Raw genomic sequence first — 22,780 nt, 5'->3', positions numbered from 1 at the left:
TTTAGTTATTTTTTATCACTTTATATATTATGAATTCTGTAATAATTCTAATCTATGGTACATATTAATTAGGATAGAGGTTAAGGTGTTACAGCAAGTTGGCACTAAAGTCTTGTGGCTCAAACAAGATAGATATTTAATTATCTCTAATATAAAAGTCTAGATTGGTAGGACAAGGCTGGTACCATATCTTTGTATTGTAAGAGATCCAAGCTATTTCTTTCTTGCTTATCTGTAGTCCTTAAAACCTCCATCTCACAGTTCATGATGACCCATCCAGTTCCTACCATCATAAGAGCACATAGCTGGTAAGAAGGTAGAAACTGTAAGGGGAGGACCTATCTCTTCTTCTTAAGGACATGACTTTGTCACCCACAGCACTTGCTTTCATTTTTGCGACAAAATTTAGTTATGTGGCTTTGGTTATCTGCAGGGGAGTTTGCGAAATACAGTTCTCAGCTGCGTGCCAGTGCGCACAGCTGAAATCCTAATGCCATGGAAAGGAAGAGATATTGGCTTTGGTGTAACAAACCATGGCGTTGTCACAATTCACCTATCTGGAGATCAGAATTTTCAAATGAACCCTTATTCCCAAAGTGAGACAAGCTCACTTCTTCCCTAAGAAAAACAATACAAAGCCCCACCTAAAAACTACATCTATTTACTAGGGTTCCAATTCGAGAGTTCCTAAGAAATATGTGAACTTCTCCATTAAACTTAGATAAGATGATATCTCTTATCACTGCTTTAGTTTTGGATTTTAACTCTTGAATCCCCAAATGAATTAGAGACAGTTCTCAGGCAGAGAAAGTATCCCTTTGTAGGGTTTATTCATTTCCATCTCTGCTTGCAAACTAAGTATAAGTTGAGTTTATCTTTCTCATAAAAGTTTCCTAAAATTGCCAAGAATAAGATAGTTAACATCCATATTTTGAGTTTTTCTGAAAAGTTTTAATAATGTTGAAGGTTCAATGGGTCAATGACGTTTTCTAAATCGTTACAGGCATGAGTTTTGCATGTTCTTGCCAGCATAGCAAAGGTTACTGTGATGGTCTCTGAGGTGGCAACCTGGCTGGACTACAGCTCCCAGTTATTCAGTCACATACCAATTATCGGTACTGCCGGGGAGGTGTTTTGTAGATATGATTAAAGTTCATTATTAGCTCACTTTAAAATAAATCTGAGTTGGCCTGATTCAGTCAGTTGAAAAAACTTAAAAGTAGAGCTGAGGTTTCCCTGAAGAAGAAATTCCTCCTGTGGACACTAGTTTTAGCCCATGCCTAAGAGTTCCAGCCTGTCCTTCTTGATGGCCTGCCGTATGGATTTCAGACTTGCCTAGCAAGCCCTCACAGTCATGTAAGCCATGAAGACAGTTACACAGGTGACGGTGATGATGATGATGATGATGAAGATAGATAGATGATATAGATAATTGATAGATGGATGACAGATAGATGATAAATTATAGATGATAGATTGGTTGATAAGTGGATGATAGATATTGATAACTAGAGAGATTCTACTGTATCTGTTTCTCTGGTCAAAGGCTGAACTGTGACTAGTAAATAGTTACCACTCTTTAGCCTGCAGTTTGTGCCCTGCTTATCTGTTGCCTCAACATTAAGCCAATGTCATTTATTACAGTTTTGTTGTGACAGGATCCCACTTCTGTTAACCAAATTCTGTATTAGTTAAGTAAAAGTTAAGTGTCTACAACAGAGAACACCTAAAATTCAAAGGCGCCAATGAGCCAGAAGATCACTTGTCTCACACGCAGAAGTTTGAGTAAATCATCCAAGGTTGGCACGGCTGTTCAGTGCTGACATCCTTTAAAACGATGTTTTAAAAAGTACTTCTTGGGCTTCCCTGGTGGTGCAGTGGTTAAGAATCCGCCTGCCAATGCAGGGGACACGAGTTCTAGCCCTGTTCTGGGAAGATCCCACATGCAGCTGAGCAACTAAGCCCATGCGCCACAACTACTGAGCCTGCGCTCTAGAGCCTGTGAGCCACAACTACTGAAGCCTGCGTGCCTAGAGCCCGTGCTCTGCAACAAGAGAAGCCACCACAATGAGAGGCCCGTGCACCGCAATGAAGAGTAGCCCCTGCTCGCCACAACTAGAGAAAGCCCACTCACAGCAATGAAGACCTAACGCAGCCAAAATAAATAAATTAATTAATTAATAAAAAGTACTTCTTTATTCTTCTACCACATCAGAGTTAAATATTGTATTTATTCTTGTTGTTTGTTTTTAAAAATTCTAACATGTTTCATATCTTTAACACATTTCCTAAATGTGATCAGTGTTTTATCTTCCTCCAAGAATAAGGCTTTAGAATCTTTTAACTTCTCTCATTCTAACTATCCTCTTCCCCATCTTCCATGCATTATTATCAACATTTCCATTCTGGCTCACTTTAAAGTAAAATAATTCATGCTGTTATCATCATAATGTATGATTAATTTGCAATGAGATTTCCAATAAATTTATCAATTTACTTTATAAATATTTTTGTATTTTATTTATTAAATTTGAAGTTATTTTTTCCATTTCAGTCTCTATTTAGTGCATCTTAATTTTTCTAAGCTTGATAATGTCTTCATACAGTCCTCAACCTCGACTACTAATTTAAATGTGTATAGACAGTTATTCCTTCAACCCTTTGGAGCTATTGCATCCTTATCTTCTAATAGATATTATTGGTGATGAGAAATTTGCTGTTATTCTGATCATCCTTTATAGAAATGACAATGTGACTAGAGTCAGCACCCTAGAGGGATGGTACCCTTTTAGTCACAGCATACTGGAAAGGTGCAAGATTTAATCCCTATTTACACATAGGAAACTGGGTTCTTGTTTCCTTCCAAGTATGAGATACATTTGGCATCTGTCGCTCAGTTGGCATTGAAAGTTGGACCAGATCATTTATATGTAGTCCAGACTTTCCATAGGTCCTTTGACTCTGGGTTTTTCTCTTTGTGTTACTCATAAATTGTGCTCATGACTTTGAGTACAGACATTTATCTATATATCTATTTAAAATTGTAAAACATACTTTGTACATCATATCTATGTATTTTGAACGGAGGGTTAGATTTTGTATTGCTTACAGTTTCATTTTGTAATTTCACCTTTTTTTTAAAGGCAAAATTCCTGGGCCATTATTATTTTAATGTGTATTATTTCCTAGTTATAAATGTAATGTGTGTTAGCTATAAAAATTAAAACATTACCAAATTACATTTTCTTAACATTTTTCCTAGAAAGTGAGGCACTTTTAATGACTTTAAAATGTAGAGCTGAGATGCCAGCAGAGATCTTTCAACCAAAGAATGCAAAGACATTTAAAAAGCAGTTGTATATTAACAATTTTCTCCAATTCTTTTAATCAATCTGAGCACATTTTGAGTTTGTTCTGATGGTCACTGATGCCTTATATTCCATTATTCAGGCCAATTTTGTAACAATATTGACTGACAAATTACACATTTTGATATGTTATTAATATTTACAGAGCACCCATCCCAGGTTTATCACTGATGTCACCTTGAGTGGAAGAATGATGCTTAAACATTATTTAAATTTATGGCAACAAGCAAAGACAATTATTTTTTTTTAATTTTAGAAATCGATTCAAAGAGTTCATTTCAAATGGCTATCGCATAGAATATTTGTAAAACTGGATTGCTGTCAACTTTTCGATAAAGAAAGGGAGTTTAAGAAAGCTAATAATTACAACTGCAGATAAAGCAGGAGTCCTACGAAAATGTACTACTTAGTCTCATCTTGCTCTTCTGGAAATAAAATTGTATTCCCAAGATTCTTAGAAGACAGAGAGGGGCACATTGCTTTGTAAGTTGCCCCAAACCTGGGAACACAGTGAGGGGGGTGGGCCCTGTTGGCAGAAAGACAAGGAGGAGCCAGAACTTCCCACTGGGCTGGGGCAGGTGTGGTCCAGCTGCTGCTCTGTTCTTCACAATGAACCTATTCTGACAGGAAAAGAAAAACAGAGCATGGGCCCTTTTTGTTCTTTCTTCTGAAAAGAGCAACATATATAAGCAGCCTGTTCCAGTTGAACATCATGACGTTTTAGTGGAGAAATGCATATGTGATTTATAATATTTAGTGAGGTCAGAAACAAGCCAGGGCTCTTTTCGGGGGAGAAGCTGAGAAGCTAAGTTTCAGACAAGAATTGAGGTCACAATCTGATTTAAGTCAGGGTTAAAGAAGGTAGCCCACTGTTCTAAATTCTCCAATCAACCTCCCTGGAGGTTCAAGCAACCAGAAATAACTATTCTCTCTTTTCAGTCACTTTGGTGCCACTTTGTAAGAGTTCAGTTCCATAAGCCAACTCTCAGGACTCCATGCACTCACTGTTAACTCAATGTTTGAACATCACAGCCTCATCCCACCTCCCCTCCCTCAGACACCCCTCCTAGTTAGCAGAAGTGCTTAGAAGACTCTTTACATCATAGCACCAGGTCGGCATCATAAGTAACATAAGAACATGACTTTGAAATCTCTCTTTATTTCCACTAACTAGTGGTCCCATGTTTTCTTTTAAAATTTTCTATTAATTTTTATTTTTATATATTTATTTTTAACATCTTTATTGGAGTATAATTGCTTTACAATGGTGTGTTAGTTTCTGCTTTATAACAAAGTGAATCAGCTATACATATACACATATCCCCATATCTCTTCCGTCTTGCATCTCCCTCCCTCCCACCCTCCCTATCCCACCCCTCTAGATGATCACAAAGCAACAAGCTGATCTCCCTGTGCTATGCGGCTGCTTCCCACTAGCTATCAGTTTTATATTTGGTAGTGTATATATATCCATGCCACTCTCTCACTTTGTCCCAGCTTACCCTTCCTCCTTCCGTGTCCTCAAGTCCATTCTCTAGTAGGTCTGTGTCTTTATTCCCATCCTGCCACTAGCTTCTTCATGACCGTTTTTTTTTTTTTTTTTTTAGATTCCATATATATCTGTGAGCATACGGTATTTGTTTTTCTCTTTCTGACTTACTTCACTCTGTATGACAGATTCTAGGTCCATCCACCGCACTACAAATAACTCAATTTTGTTTCTTTTTATGGCTGAGTAATATTCCATTGTATATATGTGCCATATCTTCTTTATCCATTCATCTGTTGATGGACACTTAGGTTGCTTCCATGTCCTGGCTGTTGTAAATAGAGCTGCAATGCACATTGTGGTACATGACTCTTTGAATTATGGTTTTCTCAGGGTATATGCCCAGTAATGGGATTGCTGGGTTGTATGGTAGTTCTAGTTGTAGTTTTTTAAGGAAACTCCATACTGTTCTCCATAGTGGCTGTATCAATTTACATTTGACCAACAGTGCAAGAGTGTTCCCTTTTCTCCACACCCTCTCCAGCATTTACTGTTTGAAGATTTTTTGATGATGGCCATTCTGACTGGTGTGAGATGATATCTCATTGTAGTTTTGATTTGCATTTCTCTAATGATTAATGATGTTGAGCATTCTTTCACGTGTTTGTTGGCAATCTGTATATCTTCTTTGGAGAAATGTCTATTTTCTACGAGACTACCATTACCCTGATACCAAAGCCAGATAAAGATGTCACAAAGAAAGAAAACTACAGGCCAATATCACTGATGAACATAGATACAAAAGTCCTCAACAAAATACTAGCAAACAGAATCCGACAGCACATTAAAAGGATCATACACCATGATCAAGTGGGCTTTATCCCAGGAACGCAAGGATTCTTCAATATATGCAAATCAATCAATGCGATACACCATATTAGCAAATTGAAGAATAAAAACCACATGATCATCTCAATAGGTGCAGAAAAAGCTTTCAACAAAATTCAACACCGATTTATGATAAAAACCCTGCAGAAAGCAGGCATAGAGGGAACTTACCTCAACATGATAAAGGCCATATATGACAAACCCACAGCCAACATCGTCCTCAATTGTGAAAAACTGAAACTATTTCCAATAAGATCAGGAACAAGAGAAGGTTGCCCACTCTCACCACTGTTATTCAACATAGTTTTGGAAGTTTTACCCACAGCAATCAGAGAAGAAAAAGAAATAAAAGGAATCCAAATCAGAAAAGAAGAAGTAAAGCTGTCACTGTTTGCAGGTGACATGATACTAATACATAGAGAATCCTAAAGATGCTACCAAAAAACTACTAGAGCTAATCAGTGAATTTGGTAAAGTAGCAGGATACAAAATTAATGCACAGAAATCTCCCACATTCCTATACACTAATAATGAAAAATTTGAAAGTGAAATCAAGAAAACACTCCCATTTACCATTGCAACAAAAAGAATAAAATACCTAGGAATAAACCTACCTAAGGAGACAAAAGACCTGCATGCAGAAAACTGTAAGATGCTGATGAAAGAAATTAAAGATGATACAAATAGATGGAGAACACACCATGTTATTGGATTGGAAGAATCAACATTGTGAAAATGACTATACTACCCAAAGCAATCTACAGATTCAATGCAATCCCTATCAATCTACCAAGGCATTTGTCACAGAGCTAGAACAAAAAATTTCACAATTTGTATGGAAACACAAAAGACCCTGAATAGCCAAAGCAATCTTGAGAAAGAAAAACGGAGCTGGAGGAATCAGGCTCCCGGACTTCAGACTATACTACAAAGCTACAGTAATCAAGACAGTATGGTACTGGAACAAAAACAGAACTATAGATCGATGGAACAGGATAGAAAGCCCAGAGGTAAACCCACGCACATTTGGTCACCTTATCTTTGATAAAGGAGGCAAGAATATACAATGGAGAAAAGACAGCCTCTTCAATAAGTGGTGCTGGGAAAACTGGACAGCTACATGTAAAAGAATGAAATTAGAACACTCCCTAACACCATACACAAAAATAAACTCAAAATGGATTAAAGACATAAATGTAAGGCCAGACACTATAAAACTCTTAGAGGAAAACATAGGCAGAACACTCTCTGACATAAATCACCGCAAGATCCTTTTTGACCCACCTCCTAGAGAAATGGAAATAAAAACAAAAATAAACAAATGGGACCTAATGAAACTTAAACGCTTTTGCACAGCAAAGGAAACCATAAACAAGACCAAAAGACAACCCTCAGAATGGGAGAAAATATTTGTAAATGAAGCAGCTGACAAAGGATTAATCTCCAAAATTTACAAGCAGCTCATGCAGCTCAATATCAATAAAACAAACAACCCAATCCAAAAATGGGCAGAAGACCTAAATAGCCATTAATTTTTAAACTATAACTTTTGTTATATACTGCCCGGCATTTGTATATGCTTACATTTGGACCCAGCCGGGTGGGGTTGAGGTTTGCAATGGTTTCAGTCCTGTTATAAGAAATCTACTTTTACTCTGATAATTAATGTCCATTTAGGTATATTAATTACTATATTTTTTTATATCTGGAATTTCTAATTAGTTATTTGCCATGTTGTTTTTCTTATTTTAAAGATTTTATCTCTTTAAACATTGTCATCATAATTGTTTGGAAGATTATTAAAGATAATTAAAGATAATTCAAGCATTTGTAATCCTTGCTGTATTAGTCAGCTCGAGTGGCCATAATAAGATACTGCAAACTGGGTGGCTTAAACAATAGAACTAGTTTTCACACAGTTCTGGAGGCTAGAAATCTAAGATAAGGGTGCCAGCAAGGTTGGTTTCTGGTGAGACCTCTCTTCCTGGCTTGCAGACAGCCTTCTTCTTTCTGTATATTCACATGGCCTTTCTTCTGTGTGCATAGGAGTAAGGGAGAGAAAGAGATCTCTGTTGTCTCTCCTCTTCTTATGAGCACACCTGTCCTATTGGATTAGGGACACATTCTTATGACCTTGTTTTGTTTTTGTTTTTGTTGAACGCGGGCCTCTCACTGTTGTGGCCTCTCCCGTTGCGGAGCACAGGCTCCGGACGCGCAGGCTCAGTGGCCATGGCTAACAGGCCCAGCCGCTCCACGGCATGTGGGATCTTCCCGGACTGGGGCACGAACCCGTGTCCCCTGCATCTGCAGGCGGACTCTCAACCACTGCGCCACCAGGGAAGCCCCTCTTATGACCTTATTTAACATTATTTATCTCTTTAAAGGCCTTATTTCTAAATACAGTCACATTGGGGTTAGCGCTCCAATGTATACGTTTGGTGGGGACACAATTCAGTTAATAACAAAGTTCAAAAATTTTGCTTTGTTCAGCTTGCTGACTTGTCAGTATGGTGACTGATTTCCCCAAGACAAAATATAAATTAAAAATTTTAAAATAAGAAAAAACTTTAAAACATGATTACTATGTTCAAAGAGATAAAAGAAAAAAGAATCAAAAGTCAATAACTGAATAAAATTTCCAAAATTGAAAAATATAATTACTAAATTAACGAAATGCACATTTGTCATTTTTGGCAGAGAACTCATCTTCAGTACTATTCCACATCCAACACATGTGCTCCAGATGATGAAGGAATCCCTACAGGGCAATTTTGCACTTTACTTTTCACGGTTCGTAGTGCTGTAGCCATTCTGAATGTGGTTTATTTCTGGATAATTCCTTGCCCGAGGTTTCTACAAGATATATATATTTTGATTTGGGACCACAGGATCTGAAATTTAGAACCCAGTGAGAGGTCCAGGGAATCTGACAAAGACTGATAGATGTATACATAAACAGGTACATTAGACTATCTATAAATATTATTAAATATTATATAATAATACTTCCCCAATCACTTTCTCAAACATGCTCAAGGGACAGTCTTTTTAAAATATGAATGTAGGGCTTCCCTGGTGGCGCAGTGGTTGAGAGTCCGCCTGCCGATGCAGGGGACGCGAGTTCGTGCCCCAGTCCGGGAAGATCCCACATGCCGCGGAGCAGCTGGGCCCATGAGCCATGGCTGGCCGCTGAGCCTGCATGTCCGGAGCCTGTGCTCCACAACAGGAGAGGCCACAACAGTGAAAGGCCCACATACCGCAAAAAAAAATGTACGTACATTTAACACATGTATTGATATATATGTTTCTTTAAGAAATCCTGCTAAATTCCATAATTCTAATGAAGATGTTCCATGTTATTCAGTTTTTCTGTTGCCATAAAAACAGCAACAACATCAACAAAATAGCAGTGGTAGGGAGGAGAGCTTTGCAATGTGTTTATTAGGATATGATGACAATGTTCTGTATGAAATGCATCTGTTGTGTGACTGGTTGCTCAGTTGATTTATTTAACTGGTTATACACACTTGTGAAAGCTTTAAATTACATGGGTCGTTTACATTTGATTAAATCTTAACTTTGTGGTCCTTTTTCAATGCCAACATCAGTAAGGCTCTCAGTATGGGCTGGGAGAAATGCAAATGAACATATCCGAGGTTGTTAATGTGCGACAGACACTGGAATACGTGCTTAAATCTCTTGATTCATTTTATATTTATAGGAAGTAATTTGAGGTACATATAATTTTATTTTACAAATATCACAAATCAGGACATTGAGTCTCAGAGAAACAGACCATATTAAGTCATCCAGCTACCAGTACAAGAACAGCATTTGAGATTTCAGGAAAGGGAGGGATCAAGATGGCAGAATAGGAAGTCCCTGAGCTCACCACCCTCCACCAACACACCAAAACTAAAACTAAATATACAGCAACTCTTGATGAGAATGACCTTAAGACTATACTATAAAACTAAAGTAATCAAAACAGTATGGCTATGGCACTGGCACAAAAACAGACACATAGATCAGTGGAAAAGAATAGAGAGCCAAAATAAACCCACACATATATGGTCAATTGATATGACAAAGGAGGAACAATACACAATAGAGAAAAGACAAACTCTTCAATGAATGGTATTGATAAAAGTTGATAATTACATGTAAAAAGAATGAATTAGAATATTTTCTCACATTGTGTACAAAAACAAACTCAAAATGAACTGGAAACTATAAAACTCCTAGAAGACAGCCTAGGCAGTATGTTCTTTGACACTGGTCTTAGCAATATTTTTTTTGGCTCTGTCTCCACAGACAAGGGAAACAAGCAAAAATAAACAAATAGGACCTAATCAATCTTAAGACCTTTTGCACAGTGGATAAAACCTACAAAACGAAAAGGCAACCTACTGAATGGGAGAAGGTATTTGCAAATGATATGTCTGCTAAGGTGTTAAAATCCAAAATATATAAGGCACTCATACAACTCAATATCATGAAAACATACAACCTAATTTAAAAATGGGCAGAGGACCTGAATATGCAGTTTTCCAATAAGAAATACAGATGGCCAACAGGCACATGAAAAGATACTCAACATTACTAATCATCAGGGAAATGAAAATCAAAACCACACTGAGATATCACCTCATACCTGTCAAAATGGCTACCAACAAAAAGACAAGAAATAACAACCATCAGTGAGGGTGTGGAGAAAAGGGAACCATAAAGCACTGTTGGTGGTAACGTAAATTGGTACAGCCACTGTGGAAAACAGTATGGAGGTTCCTTAAAAAATTAAAATTAGAACTACCATACGATCCAGCAATTTCACTCCTGAGTATTTATCTGAAGGAAACGAGAACACGAATTTGAAAAGATATATGCACCCCAATTTTCACGGCAGCATTATTTACAATAGCCAAGATATGGAAGCAATCTAAGTGTCCATCAACAGATGAATGGCTAAAGAAGTTGTGGCATTTGTGTGTATACACACACACAATGGAATATTACTCAGACAAAAATAATAATAAAATCTTGCCATTTGTGACAAAATGGATGGACCTAGAGGATATTATGCTTAGTGAAATAAGTCCGACTGAGAAAGACAAATACTGTATTTTCACTTATATGTAGAAGCTAAAACATAAAACAAATGAACAAATATAACAAAACAGAAACAGACTCACAGATACAGAGAACAGACTGTTTTGCCAGAAGGGAGAGGCATGGTGGGAGGGGCAAAATAAATGAGGGGAACGAAGAGTTACAAACTACTAGGTATAAAATAGATACATTATAAGGATGTAATGTACATCACAGGAAATATAGCCAATATTTCATAACTTTATATGGAATAAAATCTATAAAAAATATCTAATTTCTATGTTGTATTCCTGAAACTAATATAATATTAAGCCAGCTATACTTCAACTAAAAAAAAAAAAAAAAACACTATTTGAATCTCAGCCTTTATTCCAAAATACATACTTTCTACAGAAAATCCTTGTCTTAGAATGTAAAACTCTATTAAAACATGCCTTTAATAACATCATGCAATTCAACATACATCCCTGTAATTTAGTCACACAGTCACACTTTGCAAATGTAATCTTTTATTCAAACCTTTTTATTTTTTTTCAGTAGCTACTAGCAATAGTTACTCATTTTGAGTAATGAGAAAAGAGAAAATTATGGAGGAGAAACTCTTTTGTTTTCAATCTGGGAAAGAAATGTGTAGGTCAAGTTTTGAGAGTGGCTGCATCTTGGGATTATATTAGTTCAAGTGGTACAAGAAAAGACCACATACATGCTGAATGCAAGGAAAATTATTGCAAAATATATCAATTTGATATACTTTAAAATTTATCCCCTGCCTTGGATCCACAAAGAAAATTGGAAATAACATAATCATCTATACTATTAACTGTGAAGTCAGACCCCAAACTCACTTTCATTTATCCTTCTCATGTCCATGGCAAGAGGTTCTCCCTCAGAAAAGCCTCCATAAACCAGGTTGAGATCATGATTCCTAATGTCCCATAGCATTTTTAGTTCAGCTTAGGTGTTTCCATCTGAAGGAGCAACATCTTTAGAGCCAAGAATGTACCCCGCACTGCACATGCACATAGCTTCAGAAAGCTCAGACTGCTAGTTGTGATGACTACTCTCCCCACATTTTTCAAAGTAGTTCCAATTCCAAATGTTATGTTCCAGTGTCATTTTATAAGCTTAATTAAGCATATTTCTCATGATTATAGGTCTTTATTAAAAATCAAACATATCCAAGTACTGGCATACCTCAGAAATGCTGTGGGTTCAATTCTAGACCACCACAATAAACCAAATATTGCAATAAAGCAAGTCACACAATTTTTTTCCTTTCATAGTGCATATAAAAGTTATGTTTATATTATACTGTAGTCTATTAAGTGTGCAATAGCACCATGTCTAAAAACACCAGTGTATATACTTTAATTTAAAAATGCTTTATTGATAAAAAATGCTAACCATCAACTGAGTTCAGCGAGTCACAGTAGTAACATCAAAGATCACTAATCAACAGAGTAAATATAGCAATAATGAAAATGTTTGAAATATTGTGAGAATTAGCAGTGTGAGATATAGACATGAAAAAGCAAATGCTGTCGGTAAAATGGCACCGATAGACTTGCTTGATGCAGGGTTGCTACAAACCTTCAATTTGTAAAAAATGCAGTATCTTTTTTTTTTTTTGCTGTACGCGGGCCTCTCACAGTTGTGGCCTCTCCCGTTGAGGAGCACAGGCTCCGGACGCGCAAGCTCAGCGGCCATGGCTCACGGGCCCAGCCGCTCCGCGGCATATGGGATCCTCCCAGACCAGGGCACGAACCCGTGTCCCCTGTATCAGCAGGCGGAATCTCAACCACTGCGCCACCAGGGAAGCCCCAAAATGCAGTATCTTTGAAGCACAATAAAGTGAAGCACAATAAAACCAGGTATACCTGCATAGCGTCTTAACGAATATTAACGAAGGAACTTGAGCTGGTGCCATTTAGCAGGTCTAGTCGAACGTTTGAATCTCTCGTTCAACATGAAAACCACCTACCAAGAAACAACCATATCACATTGAACCCTCCAAGTCTCCCATTTATATACATAAGGCAGGCATCTGAGTGTTTGTAACACACTAGGTACACAAAAATAGCAATTTTAAGTATTATTGTTTTCATGCTCAGGGATCCTCTACTTTTTCAGGAAATATATACTGATATACATTGTAAAATATTAAGAACATAGAGCATGTAAAATTTTAATGTGCACACAAAACTCTTTTACAACCTTCTTACTCACTAAGTGGTCCCACATTAAAATAAAATAAATCTTCACCCAAAGAGAAAGCACTTAAAATGTGCAGTCTTTTCAGATTTTAGGCCCCCGAAGAATTCATTTTTCTTAATAGTCTCAGATATAATAAAACCATCTGTTTCAAGGAAAAAATAATTAAAGCACTTAGCATGATGTTTTACTTTCAGTATTTAAAAATCAGCTATTTCTTATGATCAGTAAATTGGGATTCCATTAGAATTTACCATACTAAACATAGATTTACACAACAGATACCAATGACTGGACTCTTAGACACTTAACTAAGTCACAAACCAGGATATCTGCCAAGAACATATGTTCTTAAAAATTATGCAGAGGGGCTTCCCTGGTGGCGCAGTGGTTGAGAGTCTGCCTGCCGATGTAGGGGACATGGGTTCGTGCCCTGGTCCGGGAAGATCCTATGTGCCGTGGAGCAGCTGGGCTCGTGAGCCATGGCCGCTGAGCCTGCGCGTCCGGAGCCTGTTGCTCCCCAACGGGAGAGGCCGCAACAGTGAGAGGCCCGCGTATCGCAAAAAAAAAAAAAAAAAAATTATGCAGAGAATGCAAAATGATCATGAAATTGGAAGCACACAAAGTAACAGTTCCTACCAAAGATGTTTTCCATGTGTTTCATTTCTTTCAAAGCCACAGCCATGCTTATACAGATACAGCTTAGTTGTTTTTATCCATTCATTTCAATATATTCGTTCATTTCAATATGCACTGGGTGCATCCTATATACTAGGCACTATCGTTGGACCAATGATCTTAAAAAGTAAGTAAAAAGAAAAAATAGTCCCAGTCCCTGTCCTCAAAGAACCGACAAAGTAGTTGGAAACAGTATAAAATAAAATAAGTATAGTTCAATGTGCTCAGGCAGTATAACTGAAGGGACATGTAGTGGGCACTGGGAAATTGCATTTACTTGCAGAAGGTGATCTGCAAAGGTTTTAGAGAGGGTGTTAAAATGAACCAGTTGAGATAAGGGGAAAAATTCAGTAGAGAAGAGAAAGGCCATATGGAGGCACGTTCCTGGTCTCTGCTGGTGGGAGGGTATTTTAGATCTGTGCTCCTCAATGTGTTTTCCTTTAAGAACCAAAATCAGAATTCCCTCAAGCACTTGTGTAGATTTCTGAGTTTCACCTGGTGCTATTGGATCAGAATCCGTAAGGATGTGGCCAAAACACATGCTTATCCTGTTCCGATGTAGGACGTGTATGCAGTATCAGATGCACAGAAGAAGTAATGTATCACTTAGAGCTAACAGCAGTCTCTCATGAAGGTATTACCACCTCCTCCTTATAAACTGCCAGTTATAATGTCTTCTGTTCTAAATAAATTTTTTTTCTAGTTGTTTACATTAAATTTTCATTTTTGAATAATACAAATACAACAAAACAAATTCCTTAAAAAACATCATTTATGATGACAGACATTTCTTATGCTTTCTTGAATAAAATCACCTTCCTAAAGTCTAGGTCATTTTCAGAACTGTGTAAATTTTTCCATTCACTGCCACAGGGTGAAAAGGGACTTTAAGTATTAGTACTGGTTGGGGCAGTTTGGTTTCTAATGAGCAGAAATACCTACATGCCATTCACTGAATAGCATGCATAGTTATTTAAATTAATCCACACTAATATTTCTATTATGATAATAGTAATAATAATAAATCCCTACCATTATTTGCATATCACATTTAAGATAAAATCTAGAACAACTTTTAAAGTAGAAACACCTGGCTATAATTTGCAATTACCCCCCCCCACACACACACAGTAAATTTCAGCTGTTATCTATTACTCAATCATTTAAATCTGATCGCATCTCCCTGATCTAAATAACAAATATCCCCTGACCCCCTTCTTAAGTTTAGAAGTCTTCTAATCTTCCTTCATTTCAGTGATAAGCGTGGACAGAGAAAATATTGTCCCCTTAAAAAGTAAAAACAAAATAACAAAATACCATATGTGGGCCAGATGCAGCCTTTAAATGGCTGCTAACTTTTCAACAAGTATTTGCCTTCTTAGCACCCCTAATCACCTTGTTCTTTTACTTCTTGAGATACATCTAAGTTTCAGTTAAAAACGGCTTCATCGTGACTGTTATTTTTTTCTTCCTATCTAATAAAAATAAATGTACACTCAAAGGGAGTATATCAAAATTTGGGAATAATTTTGTTCAGTCTTCTTACCCTGACCTCCAACATAATCTTTAAAGTTAATAAGAAGAGTGAAAGGCACTCCTAAAATTTACTGATTACTTGGAAGTTTAAAATCTGCTTGAAGATTTGTCATCAGAAATTTCTTGAGATATGCCATTTTCCTCAGTCTGAAAGTTACAATAACATTTATTAAAACAGAATTGTGTTTAACTTTGCTAATACTGTATTTTTATCATTCTGTCAATTCCTAGAAAACAAACAGTAGTAAAGACTAGCATATTTGCAATATAAATAAAAGTACATTTAGGGCAAGAAAGGTGTCTATCAAATATATGCTCAGTTCTTTATAGAATTTCAGGTAGCTTCTTCCCAAAGGACACAATCTAAAACCAAATACAGCTCTTTTTAGATTTACAATGGGGTTACATCCCAACAAGCTCATTACAGCTGAAAATACCATAAGTTAAAAATGCATTTATTATACCAAACATACCAAACATTACAGCTTAACCTAGCCTACCTTAAACCTGCTCAGAACACTTACATTAGCCTACACTTGTGTAAAATCATCTAACACAAAATGTATTTTATAATGAAGTGTTGAATATCTCATGTGATTTATTCAATATTTTACTGCAAGTGAAAAACAGAATGGTTGTCTGGGTACCGAATGGTTGTAAGTGTATCAGTTGTTTACCCTTGTGATCACGTGGCAGACTGGGAGCTGTGGCTCACTGCCCAGCCTCACCAGACTATTGTACCACATTTCATCAGCCCTGAAAAGACCAAAATTCAAAATTCAAAGTCGGTTTCTACTGAATGCATATTGCTTTTGCACCATTGTAAAGTAAAAAAATCATAAGTGGGTCTTCCCTTGTGGCGCAGTGGTTGAGAGTCCGCCTACCGATGCAGGGGACATGGGTTCGTGCCCCGGTCCGGGAAGATCCCACATGCCGCGGAGCGACTGGGCCCGTGAGCCACGGCTGCTGAGCCTGCGCGTCCGGAGCCTGTGCTCCGCAACGGGAGAGGCCACAACAGTGGGAGGCCCGCGTACCGCAAAAATAAATAAATAAATAAATTTAAAAAATCATAAGTGGAACCACTGTAAGCTGGGGACCATCTGTAAACAGCACAAATGATAGCTACTGTCATGTAAGCTAAAAGTAGTGATAATAACATTTCATTATTTAACAAAAAAATGAAGGTTGGACAAATCATATTTCTCTGGTTAATTCCAAAGATGACTATTATGTGCCAAAAAAACTTTGTCATGTATCTATGATGTGAATATGAAAAGGTATAGTCCTTAAGCAGCTCAATATCTAGTGGTGGGTTTAAAGAACCAGACTAGGGGACTTCCTTGGCCGTCCAGCGGTTAAGACTCCGTGCTTCCACTGCAGGGGGCATGGGTTCGATCTCTGGTGAGGGAACTAAGATTCCGCATGTCACGTGGTATGGCCAAAATAATAATAATAATAATGATAAGATTAAGAATTAGACTAAATAACTTTGGTCATGAACTTGGAACTTCATGAACTTGGTCATGAACTTGGAATATCAACTTCGGAAATTCTTTTCTCCAGCTATTGTATGTGCCTAAATTGCCCTACCCATGAGTATTTTACTTGTTTTACGTCAATACAGCACATCGCTAACAATGTCCTTAGTTTGTTTCTTTGTAATGAGATCCCATGATTTCTGTATGGCATGTCTCCAAATTTGTGTTTACTCATAAAGATGTGACTAGCACCATGGCTTGTTCTTGGCCCATTCAGCCCTTTATTAAGGTGAGAAACACTGTGATGAATAAAATGCTAATCCAGGTTTCGTGATTCATGAAACATTTTTCACTACTTTCCAACATTATTTAAATTAGCTTACAACCATATACATTTCCACACTTACTCCAGATGTAGACACAGAATAACCTCAAGAGTTCGTAAACACTTTCATTTTCTCTTATCAGATCATCATGCTTTATAATTTTGAAGTTTACTTTCTTGTTTGAGGAACTGGAGTAAATTAAAGAGAAAAAAACTATGTACAAATGCAAAAAGCTTAAATAAGTGCCAGATGTCGAGAAAACTGCATTCAGATTAATCAAACTCTGAAATATATTAGCAAAATTTTCTGAGGGAAAAATCTGAAGGAATAAGGAAAGTTTAGAAAGATAGGCCTTAGTCTCTGTAGTTATTAGTCAGTCTCTTGACTGAAAAGTACCAACCCATTGCCCCTGGCGCGTAAATACTGGGATCACATTAATACCAGCTTGTTTCCAGAGAGCCAAACAAGATTTGTCAGGTTCATAATAGGTGTAAAATTACTGTCAAATGAACTTTTTGTTTTTTGTTTACTTTTCTTGCTTATTTACTTCTTGAGCAATGTGATTTTTTCATTTAAACATTTTTGTTAGTATTTTAATTGTGTAGGTTAGTTCATCCAAACTTCCACCCTATTGGCAAACTAGTACAACCGCCTAAAAAATAGAGGGGAACACTGTGGAGCATCCCTCAGGTTATGATTTGTACACTGAATAAATAGCACAGTGAAAAGAAGTCACAGCTTTGAAAAAAAAATTAATGCCAGACTGATAACTACCATATACACATCGTTTTTTTTCAGTCCCTGCCATTAATTCATTCAACAAAAATTTATTGTGTATCTACAATGTACTACACAAACATATCAATAATTCCAAACTTTTGGCAAGTGCTATCATTAACATGAGAAATTAAGGTGATAGAAAAATCACATGTTGGGGTGAACTACTTGAGATAAGGTAGTTGTGGGTTTAGATGAAACTAAAGGATGAGAAGGAGCCAGTCATGTAGGAATCTGGAGGTATGGGGTAATGGCACCACAGTCCAGGGAAAACACCTAGAAAACGCAAAGTCTCTGAAGTCAGAAAGGACACGGCCAGGAGAGGGAGACTGTCATGAGATAAGGATGGAGAGAGACTAGGGAAAGGTCAGGCAGGGCCAAGCAGGCCAAGAAAAGGAGTTTGGGTTTTCTCCTTAAATGAGTAGAAAGTCACTAATAGTTTTAAAACTGGGAAATGACATAATTTTACTTATGTTGGAAAAAAATATCAGTCTGGTTGTTATGAAGAAAATGGATCATAGTGGAGTAAATGGGAAAGACCAATTACGGAGCTATAGGAACCATCTTGATGAAATAGGATTGTTTCTGAAAATATGATTATACAAGTAATTATCAAGAGCAAGGGTGGGTTCAAGGCATATTTTGTAAAAACACTAATGAGTTGTCAGTAAATTTGATTTTGTGGGTGAGATAAAGAGTAGAATCAAGAATGTATTTCAGATTTCTGATCTGACCAAGTTATTGAATAATAATCAAATCATTCTTGAGTAATAATGGTGCCCTTAAAAGAGATGAGGAAGAATAAGGGTGAAAATGTTTTCTGGAAAATTTTCAAAGTAAGAATTTTCCTCATGTTAAATTTGAAATGGTCTTCAAGCATCCAAATGTAGATATACAGTAGACAAGTTTGAAATATGTCCCTTTAGTCTAATGGAGAAATCTCAGCTACAGATATGAATTTTGCAGTTACTATCACGCAGATACTGATCAAAACTATGGTAATGAATGGACCACCTTAGGGGTAAAGGTGGAGATAAGTAAGGGGTCCATATTGTTCTGTGGGGAAGTTCCTGATTTAGGCAAATAGTAGAAAAAGAGAAGCAAATCAAGAAGATAATGAAAATAGATGAAAGCCAGGGAGAGCGTATGGTGTCCAACAGGCCAAGAGAGGAACATCCTTCAGAAAAGAGAATATGAAGTGGTTGGGTAAGACAAAAACGTGTCTGTTGACAAGAACACTTTCACTGGAGTGATAAGGATGAAACTGCCCTGGAGACAAGATTGGCAAGGGAAGAAGTGGAAACACTGTGTATAGGAAACTGTTTTACTTGTTTAGATGTTGCTCTAAAGGGGAGCAGAGAAATGGGAGGGACATGAGGAGAAAAGGGACTTTTTTTTTTAATTAATGAGAGATACTAAAGAATGTTTCTTTGTTTATAGAAATAAAAAACAATAGAGCAGAGAGTGCTGAGACGGAAAAGAAGGAATAAATGAAGCAACAAAGTCCCTGACAAGGCAAGGAGGATTGAGATCCAGGGTCCAAGGGGAGAGACTGGCCCACTAGAGGGGTCTTTTGGTAGATGATGTCTTTTTCATAGGTCTCAAAGTAATTCTTTTCCAAATTAGGCCTGGAAAGTCAGTCATCCAATATATTTGAAGGTTACCAAGTCATCTTGAGGAAAATGTCCTTCAGTGTGGAAATGTGAAATGCATTCTTTTTTTTTTTTTTTTTTCTCCCAGTATCCTGAAGGGAGAAGTTTGTTCTTGCTCACAAAGACCTACATTAGAGACTTGCCTATATTCAAGGCAAGTAAGAAACATACTTGGAAAAATAATAAAGACTCCTGAGGGATTGTGCAGAGAAAAATCTCCAGATTCTGAAATGAGACAAATGAAAGTTAGTTGGGTTTTTATTTAACAACTGCATAGTAATTCCAACTTGGGGACATGAAGTAGTGTCAACAAAATCCTAGACAATAGCATGACATCACTGTCCATTACAGGACTATAATTTGCAATTGAAAGAAAACCTAACCTGAATGGGCTCTAACAAAAAATGAAGCCTATTAGAATCTGGATATTCCAGCGATAACATTTAGGCATGCCCTTGGCTCAGGGTTCAAACAAAGTGATCATGGCCTGCTTCTTCTCTTTCTATAGAAATCTGTTTTGCTTTCTTAGTGTTGTCTCAATTATCAAGCTCTTCTCTCTTGAATAAGATAATCGCACAAAACTCTTTTTAATGCTCATCAGAAACACTTTAAAGAAAAAAAAAGATGACGAACAAACAGGGAGAAGGCATTTGAAACATGTAACAAACTAATAATTTGTAAAATGTATTACTATAAAATTCCCAAAGGAAAAAAAAAAAAAAACGCAAAATCATGACTGGACAGTAGCAACTAGGATAAGAAACATAAATGGTTCAAAAACATTGAAGTTGTTCAATACCTTTAAAAAATAAGAAAATCCAAAATGAAATAACAATAAAGCAGTATTCCATAGGTACTAGAATGACTAAAATTAAAATGTGATGCCAAGGATGTAGAGCAATGGAACAATGCAACTTTCATACTTGCTGGTGTGAATGTAAACTCACAGTTACTTTGGAAAAGAGTTTGACATCACTTAGTAACGCTGAAGATGCACATATCTACACCTGGCCTTTTTATACTTAGGTGTATATCCTAGAGAGACTGGCCACAAGGAGTCATGTACAAAGTGTTCAAAACAGTAATAATGATGAAAAATTTGATCAACAGTAGAGAAGACAGATGATAGATAGATAGATAGATGAAAGATAAATTGTGGTATATATTCTGCTTATTCAGTACAGCATTATAAAGCAGTGAAAATAAATGAACTATAGCAAGTAGTCACAACATGGATCTCAAGAATGAAATGTTGAGCAAAAGTAGCTGGTCAAAAGGAATATACAACATATGATTCTATGTATGTAAAGTTCAAAACGGGCAAAAATTTCACCAAATATTTTTTAAGGTTATATACATGTATGTTAGAACTCAGCGTAAGTATAAAGAATAGTACAGCACTTAAGGAAGTGGTTATTCCTGTGAAGGGGTGGGTAAAGAGGATGAGTTAATGTGGGAGGACTTCTATTCCATTGGAAAACTATTTATTTATTAAGCTTAGTATTGGATACATGTATACTATGCATATTATATACTTTTCAGTATGTATGATATATTTCACAATAAAGAGTTAACCAAATGAAGTTAACCAAATACACCTAAGGTGCTAATTATATTTGTAACACCAGTCATGTGCTGGTGAAGCTGGTGTGCTTATGCACACCTTTTGCAAAGTTCTTGGCAATACATACCCAGAACTATGAAAATCCTCTTTTTTTCTGACCTCAAAACAATATCTCTCATTTTATTACAAAGGAAAAAAAATACAGAAATTAAGTTTTTGCTCTCTTTGCAAATGCATTTTCCACTATTCTTACTTAGATGTTTTAAACTATCACACCAAACAAACTGCTCCTTCCAGTTTTATCTCTGTGTCTTTCTATAAGCTTTGAACCTCTGTAAAAACCTTAATTTCTTCAGAATGGGTTGCTACCCACCTTGTCTTCCTGCTAAATTTCTCTGTACCTTTCAGGACGCAATGCAAATGCTGTTTCTTCATGTCAACTGTATTTGATCCATATATCATAGTTATATTTCCCTCCATTGTGTATCCATATTTGTGTGTTTATCTATTATGGCATGGGTCATGTGATTTCCTATGAGATTATGAGCTCTACGAAGCCAAGTAGTGGTTTATTCACATCTGAATCTTTCCCCAACAGGAAATTCCATAAATAATTGTTTAATGAATATTTGTTAATCGAAAGAGAGAAGAGATGACCTGTTTACAACAGCACTGTTTATCATAAGAATACTCACAACCCAAGTGTCTACTGGATGGGGAATGATCTCTTAATTATAGTGTATCCATTTGATGAAGTATTATGCACTCATTAAAATGCTGTTGTAAAGTCAGTATTAAGATATTGAAAAAACATAATGATATAATGGTAACTAAAGTAACTCATGAGAAAGCAGGAAATTTTAATGAATATCTATATTACAACTATGCAAAAATATACATACATGAACAGGAACTGGAAGACAAAATAAAATAGCCTACATATGAAATATTTACATATATTTATATTCACATAAATATGAAAATGATTATGGATTCTTTGTTGAAATTTTTTCTTCACAATACAGTTTTTTAGAAATTGTATTTAAAGTTTAATATTTTCATACACAATTGACTGAGATTTTGATTCTCATAATATGATGCTCTTATTCAGGGCAATCTCTATTCCCTTTCTTAGCATACAGTTCAATATACACACTGGAGGCCAAAAAAGCAGTTTCACTGCTTCACTATGAAGCAATTTCTAACTCCAACCAATTAAATGATAATGAACTTTTTAAAAATAAGCATTCAAAAATGAATTTTCAAGAATAATCCTAGGTCACCAACTAGTAAAGTAAGGAAAAAAGTAAAAAAAAAAAAACCAAAAAACTGTTGAAATGCATAATTACAAACTGTAATGGTTTCATAAAATTTTAAGATGTTCTATGAATCACTCAGTGTAAGCATCTGTGATTGCACTAATTACTGTCCCTTCCTGAAGTCACAGGCAGCATATAATACAGGACTGCTTCCCATGTGGGAGCATAAATGTACAAAATCAGCACTATTTATCATCTTTGCCTAGGTTACACATCTAAATCGGCTCTGGAACATTACAAACAGATTCCTGGGCCCCATCCCAAATGAGTCTGAGGAGGTGCTCCAGGTTTCCCTAGTTTTAAGAACTCCTCAGGAGATTTAAATGTATAGCCCAGGTTGAAAAATACTTGCTTAGAAAATGAAAATCATTTTTAAGGTTAGCAT

The sequence above is a fragment of the Aethalodelphis obliquidens genome, unplaced genomic scaffold, assembly GCF_003676395.1.
Source record: "Aethalodelphis obliquidens isolate GAN/ISIS:26980383/991018 unplaced genomic scaffold, ASM367639v1 scaffold12, whole genome shotgun sequence".
Lineage (NCBI taxonomy): Eukaryota > Metazoa > Chordata > Mammalia > Artiodactyla > Delphinidae > Aethalodelphis > Aethalodelphis obliquidens.
This window is presented reverse-complemented; position numbering follows the sequence as displayed.